This window comes from Ambystoma mexicanum, chromosome 8 (genome assembly GCF_040938575.1).
Source record: "Ambystoma mexicanum isolate Mex_15411 chromosome 8, UKY_AmexF1_1, whole genome shotgun sequence".
NCBI lineage: Eukaryota > Metazoa > Chordata > Amphibia > Caudata > Ambystomatidae > Ambystoma > Ambystoma mexicanum.
This window is the reverse complement of record NC_090929.1, coordinates 114,054,043-114,066,443: the sequence shown is the minus strand read 5'-3', so window position 1 is coordinate 114,066,443 and position 12,401 is coordinate 114,054,043.

Genomic DNA, 12,401 nt, shown 5'->3' with positions numbered 1-12,401 from the left:
TGCCGAAATTCAAGTTTCAGAAAGCAGGGGGTCTAGCTTTCCGGTCCTCGCCGCTAAATTGTGGAATTCACTTCCCAACCCACTCAGATGTGAACCCTCTTATCACTCATTTAAGAGTAAAGCCAAAACGTGGCTCTGTGCGCAGGGTTTGCAAAAATCCCACATCTGTCCCACTGTCTACAATAACTAACACTGCTTGCCGGTTGCTTGACCTGCCGGGTCGGCCGCCTCTGCCGACCTTACCTTCACTTTGTAATTATTGTATAAATATCCTGTATAATAACACTGTAATATGTACAGTTTTAACTTGACCCTTACCGCTGTAATTACTATGTACATATCTTGTAAGTAGACAGTAATATGCAATGTTTTAATGTGATCTGCATACTTTGCAACCTGTAACCTTTAAGAAATGCTCCCAGCGCAATATATAAATAAATAAATAAATAAATACAAATACAAATATACAGTTTGGAACTCTCTACCAAACTGTGTCTATTTCTTGAAAGAACCCCCCTCCCACGACTCTGAGGACCTTCATCAAACTGTCCACATGCTGGGTGGCCGGAGGCAGGGGTGGGCAATCCAGGATGTTTATCCGACAATTTGAATATCAACCGGGTGTAGTATTATGCCAAACATCTCATGAATAGAAGCAGTCAATTTCAAGATGTTTGTTGTGAAAACGTAATTATGGACATGAAAGAGTTAATCACATTTCTCTGAATTTGGAATGTGTGTATGGGTGTGGCCACATTTTTTGGGGCCAAATTTGGTGATGTTTCCTGTTTTCAAATTTCATATGTAAGTTGGCTGTCTTTTCCTATCTTTCTCTCTCCCCCAACCGTTTTTTATTTCTCCCTATCTCTTCCTCTATCCCTCTCTCTGCTATCCTTGTCCCTCTCACTTTCTCTCCCCTCTGTCACTGTCTCTCTTTTTTTGCTCCCTCTCTCTTTCACTCTTCTGTCTCTCTCCCTATTTATCTCACTTTCCTCTCTGTATTTCTCCCTATCTCTCTCTTTTTCTATCCCTCTCTTTGCTACCCTTGTCCCTCTCTATTTCGTTTGTTCTTATTCCCTATCCCTCTCTCTCCACTGTCCGTGTCCCTCTCTCTTGCAAGTCAGAGCAGCCGCCCGAGTCATTGCTCACCAGAGAGAAACCAGTACTATCTTGATGTTGGTGCTATGTATTCTTATGGTTAAAAGTAGACTTAGAGCAGCAGTCACAGCGGCATCCCCTGAGGTGGGAATCAGACTGGCATTTGGAGGCCTACATTGTCATGTGAGTCTTGGGAGGATAGCTCAGGGGCATCATGCTTGCTTTTTGAAGCAGGAAGACACGGAGCACCACAGGTTCGATCCCCAGGTCCGTGCTTAGAAATCTCTGGGTATTAAGTGTATCATTCATTGATGTACATTGAGATGTTGTCATCACACTGAGGATAGATACATTATCCATGCTAGGCCGAGTATGATAGTTAATTTCACATTCTTGTTGTTCATGGCCTGTATGAATGTTTTGTATTTTTCCCTTGTTCCCTCCCTTGTTGTGAAGCACTTTGCAACACACCGTGTATAGGCGCCATATAAATAAACTATCATATCTTATCATATCATACAGATGGGTTTGAGGAGGACTAGGTAGACTCTGCCGAAGGTGCTGGGGTTCTCATGGACATTTAAGGGAGCCAAGGACTAGGCTTCAGGGTCTACAACGGTGTTATTTTATATGTTTGCAAGGCTTCAGTAGCACCACCAACCAAATCAATGGCCAGCATACAACATTACCAATTGCCTTGGTGCTCAGAGAAGACACAGATCCTTAGTTTTCATTTGAACGCAGCCCTGCCCCCAAGAAAGAAGGACATTTTGAGCGACCAAATTGGTTGTACCCTCAGTAAGCAACACTTTAATAAAGGAACGTGTTTAATTAAGCTCTCATTGTAAACTGGCTTCTTTTAACATTTAACATTGTTCATATGTAATGATTACTTTTCTGGTATTTTTTGTACTCCTAATCAGAAAGTTATGCTTGCCATAATGAACAAAGCACATTAACAAAACCTAGAACAACCATACCAATTATTTTAAGATAGAATTGTATCATTCCGAGTTTGGAGGTTCATCTCTGAACACTGGGAACAACTGATTACTGTGGGGTATATTGTGGCTCAGGCAATGGCTTTCCATTTCTCCAGAGTGAGAATCCAGAGAGGCAATGTATGCTAGCTTCCAAATCCATGGGGATCCGGCCCAATTCCAGCACCTAAATACTGGAATGCGACAAATGCAGTGCACAAGGGTTCAGGCATGCCCTGCTGCAGAGGGTTCAGGCATGACCCGCTGCAGAGGGTTCAGGCAATCCCCGCTGCAGAGGGGTCAGGCATGACCCGCTGCAGAGGGTTCAGGCAATCCCCGCTGCAGAGGGTTCAGGCATGTCCCGCTGCAGAGGGTTCAGGCATGACCCGCTGCAGAGGGTTCAGGCATGACCTGAAGCAAAGGGCTCAGGCATGCCCTGCTGCAGAGGGTTCAGGCAATCCCCGCTGCAGAGGGTTCAGGCATGCCCTGCTGCAGAGGGTTCAGGCATGACCTGAAGCAAAGGGCTCAGGCATGCACTGCTGCAGATTGTTCAGGCATGCCCTGCTTCAGAGGGTTCAGGCATGCCCCGCTGCAGAGGGTTCAGGCATGCCCTGCTGCAGAGGGTTCAGGCATGACCTGCTTCAGAGGGTTCAGGCATGCCCCGCTGCAGAGGGTTCAGGCATGCCCTGCTGCAGAGGGTTCAGGCATGACCTGAAGCAAAGGGCTCAGGCATGCCCTGCTGCAGAGGGTTCAGGCAATCCCCGCTGCAGAGAGTTCAGGCATGCCCTGCTGCAGAGGGTTCAGGCATGACCTGAAGCAAAGGGCTCAGGCATGCACTGCTGCAGATTGTTCAGGCATGACCTGCTGCAGAGGGTTCAGGCATGCCCTGCTTCAGAGGGTTCAGGCATGCCCCGCTGCAGAGGGTTCAGGCATGCCCTGCTGCAGAGGGTTCAGGCATGCCCTGCTGCAGATTACAATATTGCAATCAGCCTTTTGACAGCGAGTCCCTCCTGCAGTGGACCTTTGCTTCCAGGATAGTGTGCACTGTAATATAGAGAGAGGTCGACCTATTGCCCCACTCCCACACCAACCACCTCACTGCCTGAAAACTGCACCAGTCAACCCTCAGCTCTCAACCAATGGCAAACAACATTTGCTCATCATTGTCGCTGAATGGAGGTGACAGGGTGCCTCTGTGCTATAGGCTGCGTAATGGCCCCCAGGAAATTGATATCCCTATGGTCTCAGGTGGATAGCTCAGGGGCAACGTGCTCACCTTGGAAGCAAGACGACGTGAGGCAACACAGGTTCGATTCCCGGGGCAGTGTTTAGAAACCCCTGTGTATTTAGCGCATTATAAATAACCAATTACAATACAATACTAAGGGCGGAGATATTACTCCAAACGGGACATCATGCTGCCCCATTGGAAAATGAAGGCATTCATTGGCTGTGTGTAGCCTGGTCATTGCAAGGCCAGCAGAGTTGGGCGATATGTGACTGTTTAACCCCAGATTTGTGGAGGCACAGACATATTGCAGTAACAAGTGCTTTAAGTGGAATAGGAAAGCTAAGGTTATGGCGGCTGAACAGTCTCAAAACAATATTTGGGGGCGAATGTCTCAATCTAAGAGTCAGAGGTAGCTATGTATAGTCTATGTAACTCAGGGAGTGGTCAAACAGACAAAGCGGAGTGTTCCGACATAGCAGGAAAGTGCGTAAACTCTATTTTTTTAATATAGTAACATCAAACAGCTGTCAAAAAATCTATGAAATGCAAATATTCAAATATTAAAAAGTAGACACACCCAAATAGGTCAATGCCAGTTCCAATCCCTCAATTCGTATGAAGACGAACCATAATTATTATGTATTCAATATTTTATTAAGTCATTCTAATGATGTTAATATGTTGCAAAAGTCAAACAATCTAGTCTTTTGTATTATATTTTCCATTCAGAGTATTACAAAAAAATAATCACAGTCCAAATTTCTGAAACTGATGATGTGATTCTAAACATGGGTTATAGTGCCATCTATTGGTTGAGAGCATTGCCACGCACCAACTTAAAAAAAATGTAAACTGGTTTCAGCTCTAGCACCTTGAAGCGCCATTTGTGCTAGGTGGAATTACACTAATGATCTCAGACCAAATAATGGGACAGACTCAAAGGATATGCAAATCACTACTTTATTGTCAATTTAATAAAGTAGGGTGAACTTGCAAACATTGGACTGTTACATGCGCACTCACGCAGAAGCTTGGTTGCATAGAGGTCAAATACCACAATATGAGTCAATTATGATGTCATCCTATGTGGCAAAATACAAAACCTATCAAGGGAAGGGATTGGTGAAGAGAACATATCGACTTGTAGAACATATAAGAATTAGTACATCATTGGCTACCCCTTATCTCTAGGGCACGCCTTCAACTACTTCTAAATACGAATAGTACTGATTATAGTGGACAATCCAACAATGGATTGCTCTATGCTACATTGAATGTTAGGTTGTTCCTCGACCCCACTGATTGGTTGGCATAGTATCCCAATCTTGGACTTTTGGCTCTTTAGCAGCACGTACGTGAAACGAAACTTAGATATTTGAATCCCATCAGACTACTCCCAATTATCCCAATTAGTCTATCATCTCTCATCGGTAGGCCATTAGCCAAAGGCTTCTGTTTGTAGTTCACCTTGTTGCCTGTTCACCTTCCTGGAACATTCAAGGGAGTGTGAGCACACCACTATCTTAGCTTAAGGCTCTAATGAATAGACTTTGTTTTAAACGTCTGAGTCACGTTTGAAGAGACAACAAATTTGTCCATTAGAGCCTTCTATTTACTGCTATTTGATTTAATCCTGCACCATGCTGTTGCTCCTCTTGGCCTCCAGAGACATGCTCTCTCTATCTCACATGAACTGTGTATACTTTTAATTGACCAGCAGTTTGGCTCTCACAGATGTTTTCTTCTTCTTCCATCTATGAAGAATGTCCCACATTCAGAGTTTATCCACATACTTCCTTTGTGCTCTGTGCTTATCCTTTAAAAATAGCATCATTACCTCGAGCCTAACCTTGACTCATCGGCGGCTCTGTACAGAGTGCTGTTTTTCTGTGTCTCCTCATTCTACAGCCTCTGCCTGTCTCTGAGGTAGCTTGGTTAAGTTCAACGCGAGCCCGCGTCCATTTTCCTACTACGGCCATCCTTGCCACGTTATATATTCCTCTATAGCAAGCTTCTATACATTTTCTTTCTACCTTGTGTTACTGCATATTTACAGTTATTGGTCAGTGAGTTACTTCATCTTCTTTAGATCCATGATTACTTTAGCTTTAGGTGCATGTTATTTAATTATTTATTTATTGTAATTTTTATAACGCACCACACACCCATAGGTCACAGGGCACACAAGGAACATAACAGAACAGACAGACGGAGATCAGAATGCAGAGTGGGGTGAAAACAGAAAGATCCAATTGAAGAATAAGGTTGAAGAGATAGGTCTTTTTGAAGTCAGTCAGAATGTTTGTCTTTCTCAGATCATGAAGGAGAGCATTCCAGGCTAGAGGAGCCTGTACATCAAACATAGTGCCACCAAATCTTTCAAGCTTGAATTTGAGTCTCACCTGATCGTGCAACCTGAGAAGACGGCTTGGTGTATATACCTTTGGCAAATCAATGAGGTATTAAGGGGACTCGTGATTCAAGCACTTGTGACTGATAGTTAACAATTTATGGGCAATGCAATGTTTCATGGGAAGCCAGTGGAGATCCCTCCTGGCATTGGTGATATGGTTGAGTCTTGTAAGACCACGAGTTGCATGCACCGCTCCATTTTAAATCACCTTCAACGCTGTGATGTTCGCTTGGGAGGTACCAAGAAAGAGGCTGTTGCAGTAGTCCAGGTGTGAGTTCACCAATGCAGAGGCAAGCAGAGAGATGTTCCTAGATTAAATAAATGGGCGAATGTGGCTAAGAAGTTTATTAATATAGCCACAGGAGGCCCGTAAATATGATACATGGTGTTTCATGGTTAGCTCAGCGTCAAGCGTAACACTGAAGGTCTTCAAACTCTTAGCCACTGTGATGTCAGTGTCTGTGATGGTGAAACTCTGATAGTCAGTGGCCAGTTTTTGTAGCCTGGGCCCTGAGGCAACAATCAAGAGTTCAGTCTTGTCGGTGTTCAAGGCAAGGGAGTTAGCTACCATCCATAGAGCCATTGAGGTTATCAATGGCCGCAGCATCCTGTATATAAATGCCTGAGAGCTTCAAGACCACCTGGGTATCATTAGCATAATTGGTATACTGGACACCCAGGCCATCCAGGAGCATCAGAAAAAGGCGGGATGTAGATGTTAAAGAGGATTGGTGAAATACAGGACCCCTGTGGAGCACCAGGCGAGATAGTGGCTGGGGCAGATCCTGTTTCATCAATGGCAACCCTTGCATTGCAGGGCCCAAAGAAGGACGCAACCCATTGGGCAGCAATTCCTGAGCAACCCACCAAGTCCCTAAACCTGGTGACCAGAAGTGTGTGATTGACCACGTCAAATGTTACTCTTAGTGCTTCAGTTACATTGTTACTTCTAAGTATTTTCATATCATTTCAGCATAGGTTCATATATCTTTTATATGACATAATTTTGTCCTCCTCAGCGCGTACGTTAAGGTGCATACATAATATTCATTGACACATTCTGACATCTTGGCAAGCGACATCCTTCCATATATCACTCTTCGATGGAACATCCTTCCATACTTTTAGTGCGAGGGTACATTCTATATGGCTGTCTGAGTGCATACCATCTCTCATATACTCGATGCAGTATAGGAACAATACATGAGGTCGCATTTATTGCTTTTCTTTGACTGCTCCAGTATGATGGCGGTAAGCGGGCGGGAGCTGTCAAGATAGCGTCTACTTTCTCCTCTACATTACCCTCTGGTCTAATTTTCGACCAAATTCTCTTCTTCCTTGGTCTTTATCTCCTCCTCATCATTTGTCAGCATCTTCTCTTTATCCTGCTCCTTCTTCTTTGGGATCCAAATCTTGTCACCCCCCCTCAGGTGCATTTATTATGTGTTCATCCACACTCCAGATCATGCGGCAGCACTCTCCAGATGGTGAACAGAATATCCAATGTCCTACATATCTTTGCTGATCCTTAGGGTAATGGAACCTGGTTCCTGGTGGTGCAAGGGTACTTTTCTTTATGTTCTCATGAGTACTGGATTAATTTTGCATCTGCTTACCGATTCTAGCATCAATGTCAATCATTATCTTCATCCCATTGACTTTCTTGGCTGTCTTCTGACACTATCCTAAAATGATCCTTATAAGACAGAATCCTAGCAATACCAACACAAGTATTGCTTCAAGTATTTTGAAAGCATTGGCCAGCCAGGTTGGAATCCATGACAACAAAAATGAGAACCATTCACCTCCTGCTGTCTCATCAGCTTCCTCTTCCATGTTTGTATGCAGAATAGTCAGCATAGTTATTGTTTCTGTCAAGGTTCCAATCTCTTCATCATGAGGTGGTTTGAATGTACAGCAACAACGCCCGATCTTGGCGCACATGACTCATTCCATTGCTGTAATTAAGTTCAGGACATACCTGTTCTGGAGGGTCATCAGCCTGATGGCTCTCATTTCTTCTCTGATTGTATTGAATCCTTTTATTGTTGTATTAATCGTCTATAACAGTTCCCATCTGGAGATCTGCAGCCACTTGGTGTTTACTGTAGCCTGGAGTCCTGGCAGGAATATAGATGTCATTGGCATTGCCATGTTACTGAACAAGGTATGTTTGTCTGGAACATTGTCATGGGCCTCTATTGATTTTGCTGAGAAATAATTACTTCTCTTCTGGCGATAGAGGTTGAGCGACCTCTTCTTCCTCATGTGCTCATCCATTTTTGGAAATTCATCAATTTGGAGATCACTTTGAGGAATCACTAATGCTGGAACATGTACCATTACAACAGAGCATACTCCTCCCCAATTTGTAGGAAACTCCATGTAAGCTCTGGATCCACAGGCCCAATATTGGTTCATCAGTACTGCAGTTCCTCCATTCATTTCTGGGACCTGAAGTATCTGTCCACACCCTTTGATCTCTCCAACCAGAACCAAGCCTCCATTCTTGAAGCATATTGTTATATTCTTCAATGGTATTATGGATACTGGTCCTGCTTTGTTGTTGACGCATGTTAGTAACTTAGAATACTTGGCCCATGATTCTAGGCATTTGTCATTCACTATTTGTACTATAGCTACTGCTTCCTTCTTCAATGGGTGTGCAGGGCAAGATAATAGTCCTTCTTCCCATCCAGTACTGGTGGTAGCACGCCCATATACCAATAGCAGAGGTCTCTCCCAGCATCCTGGCTCTCCTGATCTCTCAGTCATATCTGAGCACTCCATCCTCTTCATCTCGACAATCTTTATTTGTTCTCCAATCTGGAATGGATGCATGAGTTTTGTTGGTTGTCCAACCCATCCCCCTTTCCATCCTTTTTGTCTTTATATAACGATTTTCATATTGAAATGTTCCTCTTGATTGCCATCATAAATTTGCCCATTTTCCTTCGAATTACCCTTTGGTACACGCTACTAGATGACTGAGACATATTGCATCATGTGCAGACATCTCTTTGGCAATAAATGCCCTTGCTGCATTCATGGCTATCCTATACAATACTTCGAAAAGAACCCACCCGGGGAAAGATTTTGCATTACAGCGTGATTGGATATTGCAAAAAGAGGCTGAATACCTTATAAAACCTACGGGTAGGACCCCTTGGATCTATTGGATCTATTGCCTGCCTAAAATACATAAAGACCCTCTTAACCCACCTGGACGTCCCATAGTCTCAGGATGTGGCTCTATTATTGAACCACTATGCAAATTTGTTGACATCTTCTTGCAACCAATAAGTATCAACACTCCAACCTATCTTCGGGATACCACACACACAATAACAATATTAAAAGACCTTGAATTCAACCCAACAGAACAACTTTTGGTCAGTATGGACATAAAATCACTGTACACCAGCATCCGCCAGGAAGACGCTATTGAGTGTACCAGGGAATGGTTAACTATTGATCCCCCGAACACAAGGACCCCAGCGAACTTTATAGTGGAACTCATGACCATTGCACTCCACCGTAACTTCTTTACCTTCGATAATACCATCTATCTGCAAACAAAAGGAACTGCAATGGGCGCGGCCTTTGCGCCCAGTCTGGCCATTTTGTTTATGGCCAAATTTTAGAGGGAATTTGTATTCTCTGACAACAATAATTGGCAAACTTACATCAGCCATTGGCATTGTCACATCGATGACATTATCTTTATATGGACCGGCAGCCCCCATGAACTCACCAACTTCTGGACCTGTCTCAATACCTGCAACTCTGATATCCAGTTTACTGTCGAACAAAACTCTGAAATAAAATGTTTGGATCTTACCATTCGCTCCAAAGATGGAAGACTAACATGTGACCTATATCGAAAAACCACAGCTCGCAATGCTCTATTACATTACACCAGCCACCACCCGGCCCCTACCAAAAACAACTTACCATATGGCCAATTCTTACGTATACGTCGGAATTGCTCCTCCCCTGAGGACTATATGGAACATGCACAGCATCTGACTATGCGCCTAACAGCACAAGGCTATCCTAAGAAACAGTTATATCAAGCTAAAAAGCGTGCCCGGAGCTCAAACCGAGACACATTGCTCCAATTACATCGAGAAAACACAGGTCCTCCAGATGAACGTCTAACCTGTGTAGTTACTTTTGGAGCTCATACCTCGAGAATTAAACAGATTATAAATAAGCACTGGCATGTAGCCCGTCTGAATTTACCTGAGGATCCTGCGCCTAGATTTGCGTATAAACGGCTCAAAAACCTAAGAGAACATCTCGTCCACTCATTATTTCAACCAATTCCAAATGTTACTCGCACTCTTCCACCTTTATATGGATATCACCCATGTGGGAATTGCATTGCCTGCAAATTCACTAAGAAAATGAGTTTCTTCTTAATTGGCACATGCAAGTGGACACTTAGGGACCTGACTAATTGCAAAAGTCAAAATGTAATTTACTGTATAGAGTGTCCCTGTGGTCTCAGATATGTTGGTGAAACCACATGAGCTATCAACACAAGAATATCGGAACACAGGTCCAAAATTCGCTGTAAAAACCTTTCAGCACCACTGGTCGAACATTACTTGTCTGCCAATCACACTCCTAACAACATTTTATGGTGGGTGATAGAGAAAGTTAAGGGAAGACCAGACATCCACCATAGCCTCCTGAAGAAAGAATCACGATGGATCCACAGGCTGGATACATACCACGGTGGTCTTAACGAAACTTTCCAACCCTTGTTATAAAAAATGTATAATGCTGGCCGCATAGACTCTCTCCCATACTATTTGCTCACCGCTACAAACCTCTGCATTACCTCATTACCTCTTTGGTTGGGACTTACAAAATCAACATAGATTAGTACACAGTTTAATTTTACCGCGGGGCCAAAACCACAGAAAGCCTCCCTGCCCCTCTCATTCAGTGACATGTTATATCCCAGCTCATTAGGCCGACACAAAATAACTCGATCACCAATCGAATGTTCGGATTAGAAGTCCCCACTTATTACATAGTCTTCAGCGTCCACCAGACTTCCTAGAACGCTGCACACCTTCTTTTCCATTCGTATTCTCAATTTAATTAGAACAATCGGATAAGGAGCATGCGCGGCTACCATGACAACAAGTGTAAACACACTACTCAGGATAGCGCGCATGCGTGGTCCTCCTAGCAACTAACATAACGCTAGTTTCACACGGCGTGCTGTCCTACTCTTCCGCATTCTCGGAGGCGCGCCCACCCGATCGAGCAGCATTCGGGAAGAGCCGATCCAAGCGGCTGCCATCTTGCGTACGGCGCAGAAATAACAAGGGCACACACGTTCGTTAATCTAGTCATTCGGATCGGACAACGTGTGCGCGCCAAGCTGCGCTTCCCTCATTGGAAGTTGCACTCTCACGGCACCAACTTTGATTTTGCATGCTACATTTAAATCACAAACATGCGGACACAGACCAACTAATCCTTCAGCTCTCTCATGATTTTAATTGAGTAACAGCACGTGGCACTAGCAGTTTCGACCTCTGCACACTGTGTTAGCTACCCGTACGGGCTCCTCATGTTGCTTTTGTTCACTATCTTTCCCATGTACCAGCTTATTACGAAGCATGCAAACTCCAATGCAGAAAACCACCATGGATAACTTCTCCCATTACTACTTAATTTTAATGGACTCAGCGACGCCTGTACTCACAAAGGGCTGGGGTACTTCTGCACCAATTTACCCTATGATCTCTATGCCATTTTTGCTATGACGGCTCACCGTCACCAATGGTTGCCTTTTATCCCTCCACAGCCTCGAGATTATCTGTGAAACTTCAACATTTATTGTGAAGCCCTTCGCCCGGCCCGGCACCTGCATCTTTGGTCTTGGCGTCTGGCGCCCCTTTCCTTATCCAATGTGTGGGCACCACAACGCTTGAGATAATGCGCACCGGCAAGTAAGTTTCCTAACCGGTTGCCAGGAGAACTAAGATAGCACTATCATATGCCCTATTAATTAAGGCATCCGTGGCTCTCAACCCACTCACACCACACTATTGTCTTCCTATACAGGGTCCCTGATTTGGAGCCCTGATGAAGGTAGCTTGCATTTCCATCCCCGACCGCCGAAACGTGATGACTACAGGGAATAGTGGCATACCTGTACTCCAGCTTGTTGGAATCTCTGTTACCAACTAGCACCCAACCACTTTGGCAATTAATCAGACATCTTGCATCGAAAGACCCTGTATAATTCATTGACTTTCGCATCAAAAAACTTTAGCCCTACTAATGAGGAACTAATGTACCGAATAAGGGGAACTCATGATGCAATTAATTTTTTATGCAATTGCACATGCTTGTATTCTTTGTTTTTGTTACTGAACCGTATCTGAAGCATCATTTGGTTTGAGTTGTTTCTACTTGTCCTTTAATGCTTCAGAAAGATGACTTGTAATATTTGTTTATAATTTGTTTCAAACTATGTTTAATGTGTTTACCTTTCAAATATATTTCTTTTCTAATTTTGGTTTAAATGTTGTATTGTTTCATTGAGATGTTTAGAATCAACCTCCCGAGTGGGCGGTAAAGATTCATTGAGCCGCTGATTCACTCTGTGATTGCTAAAATTAAGGAACTCATGTCTTTTCTAAACAGTTCG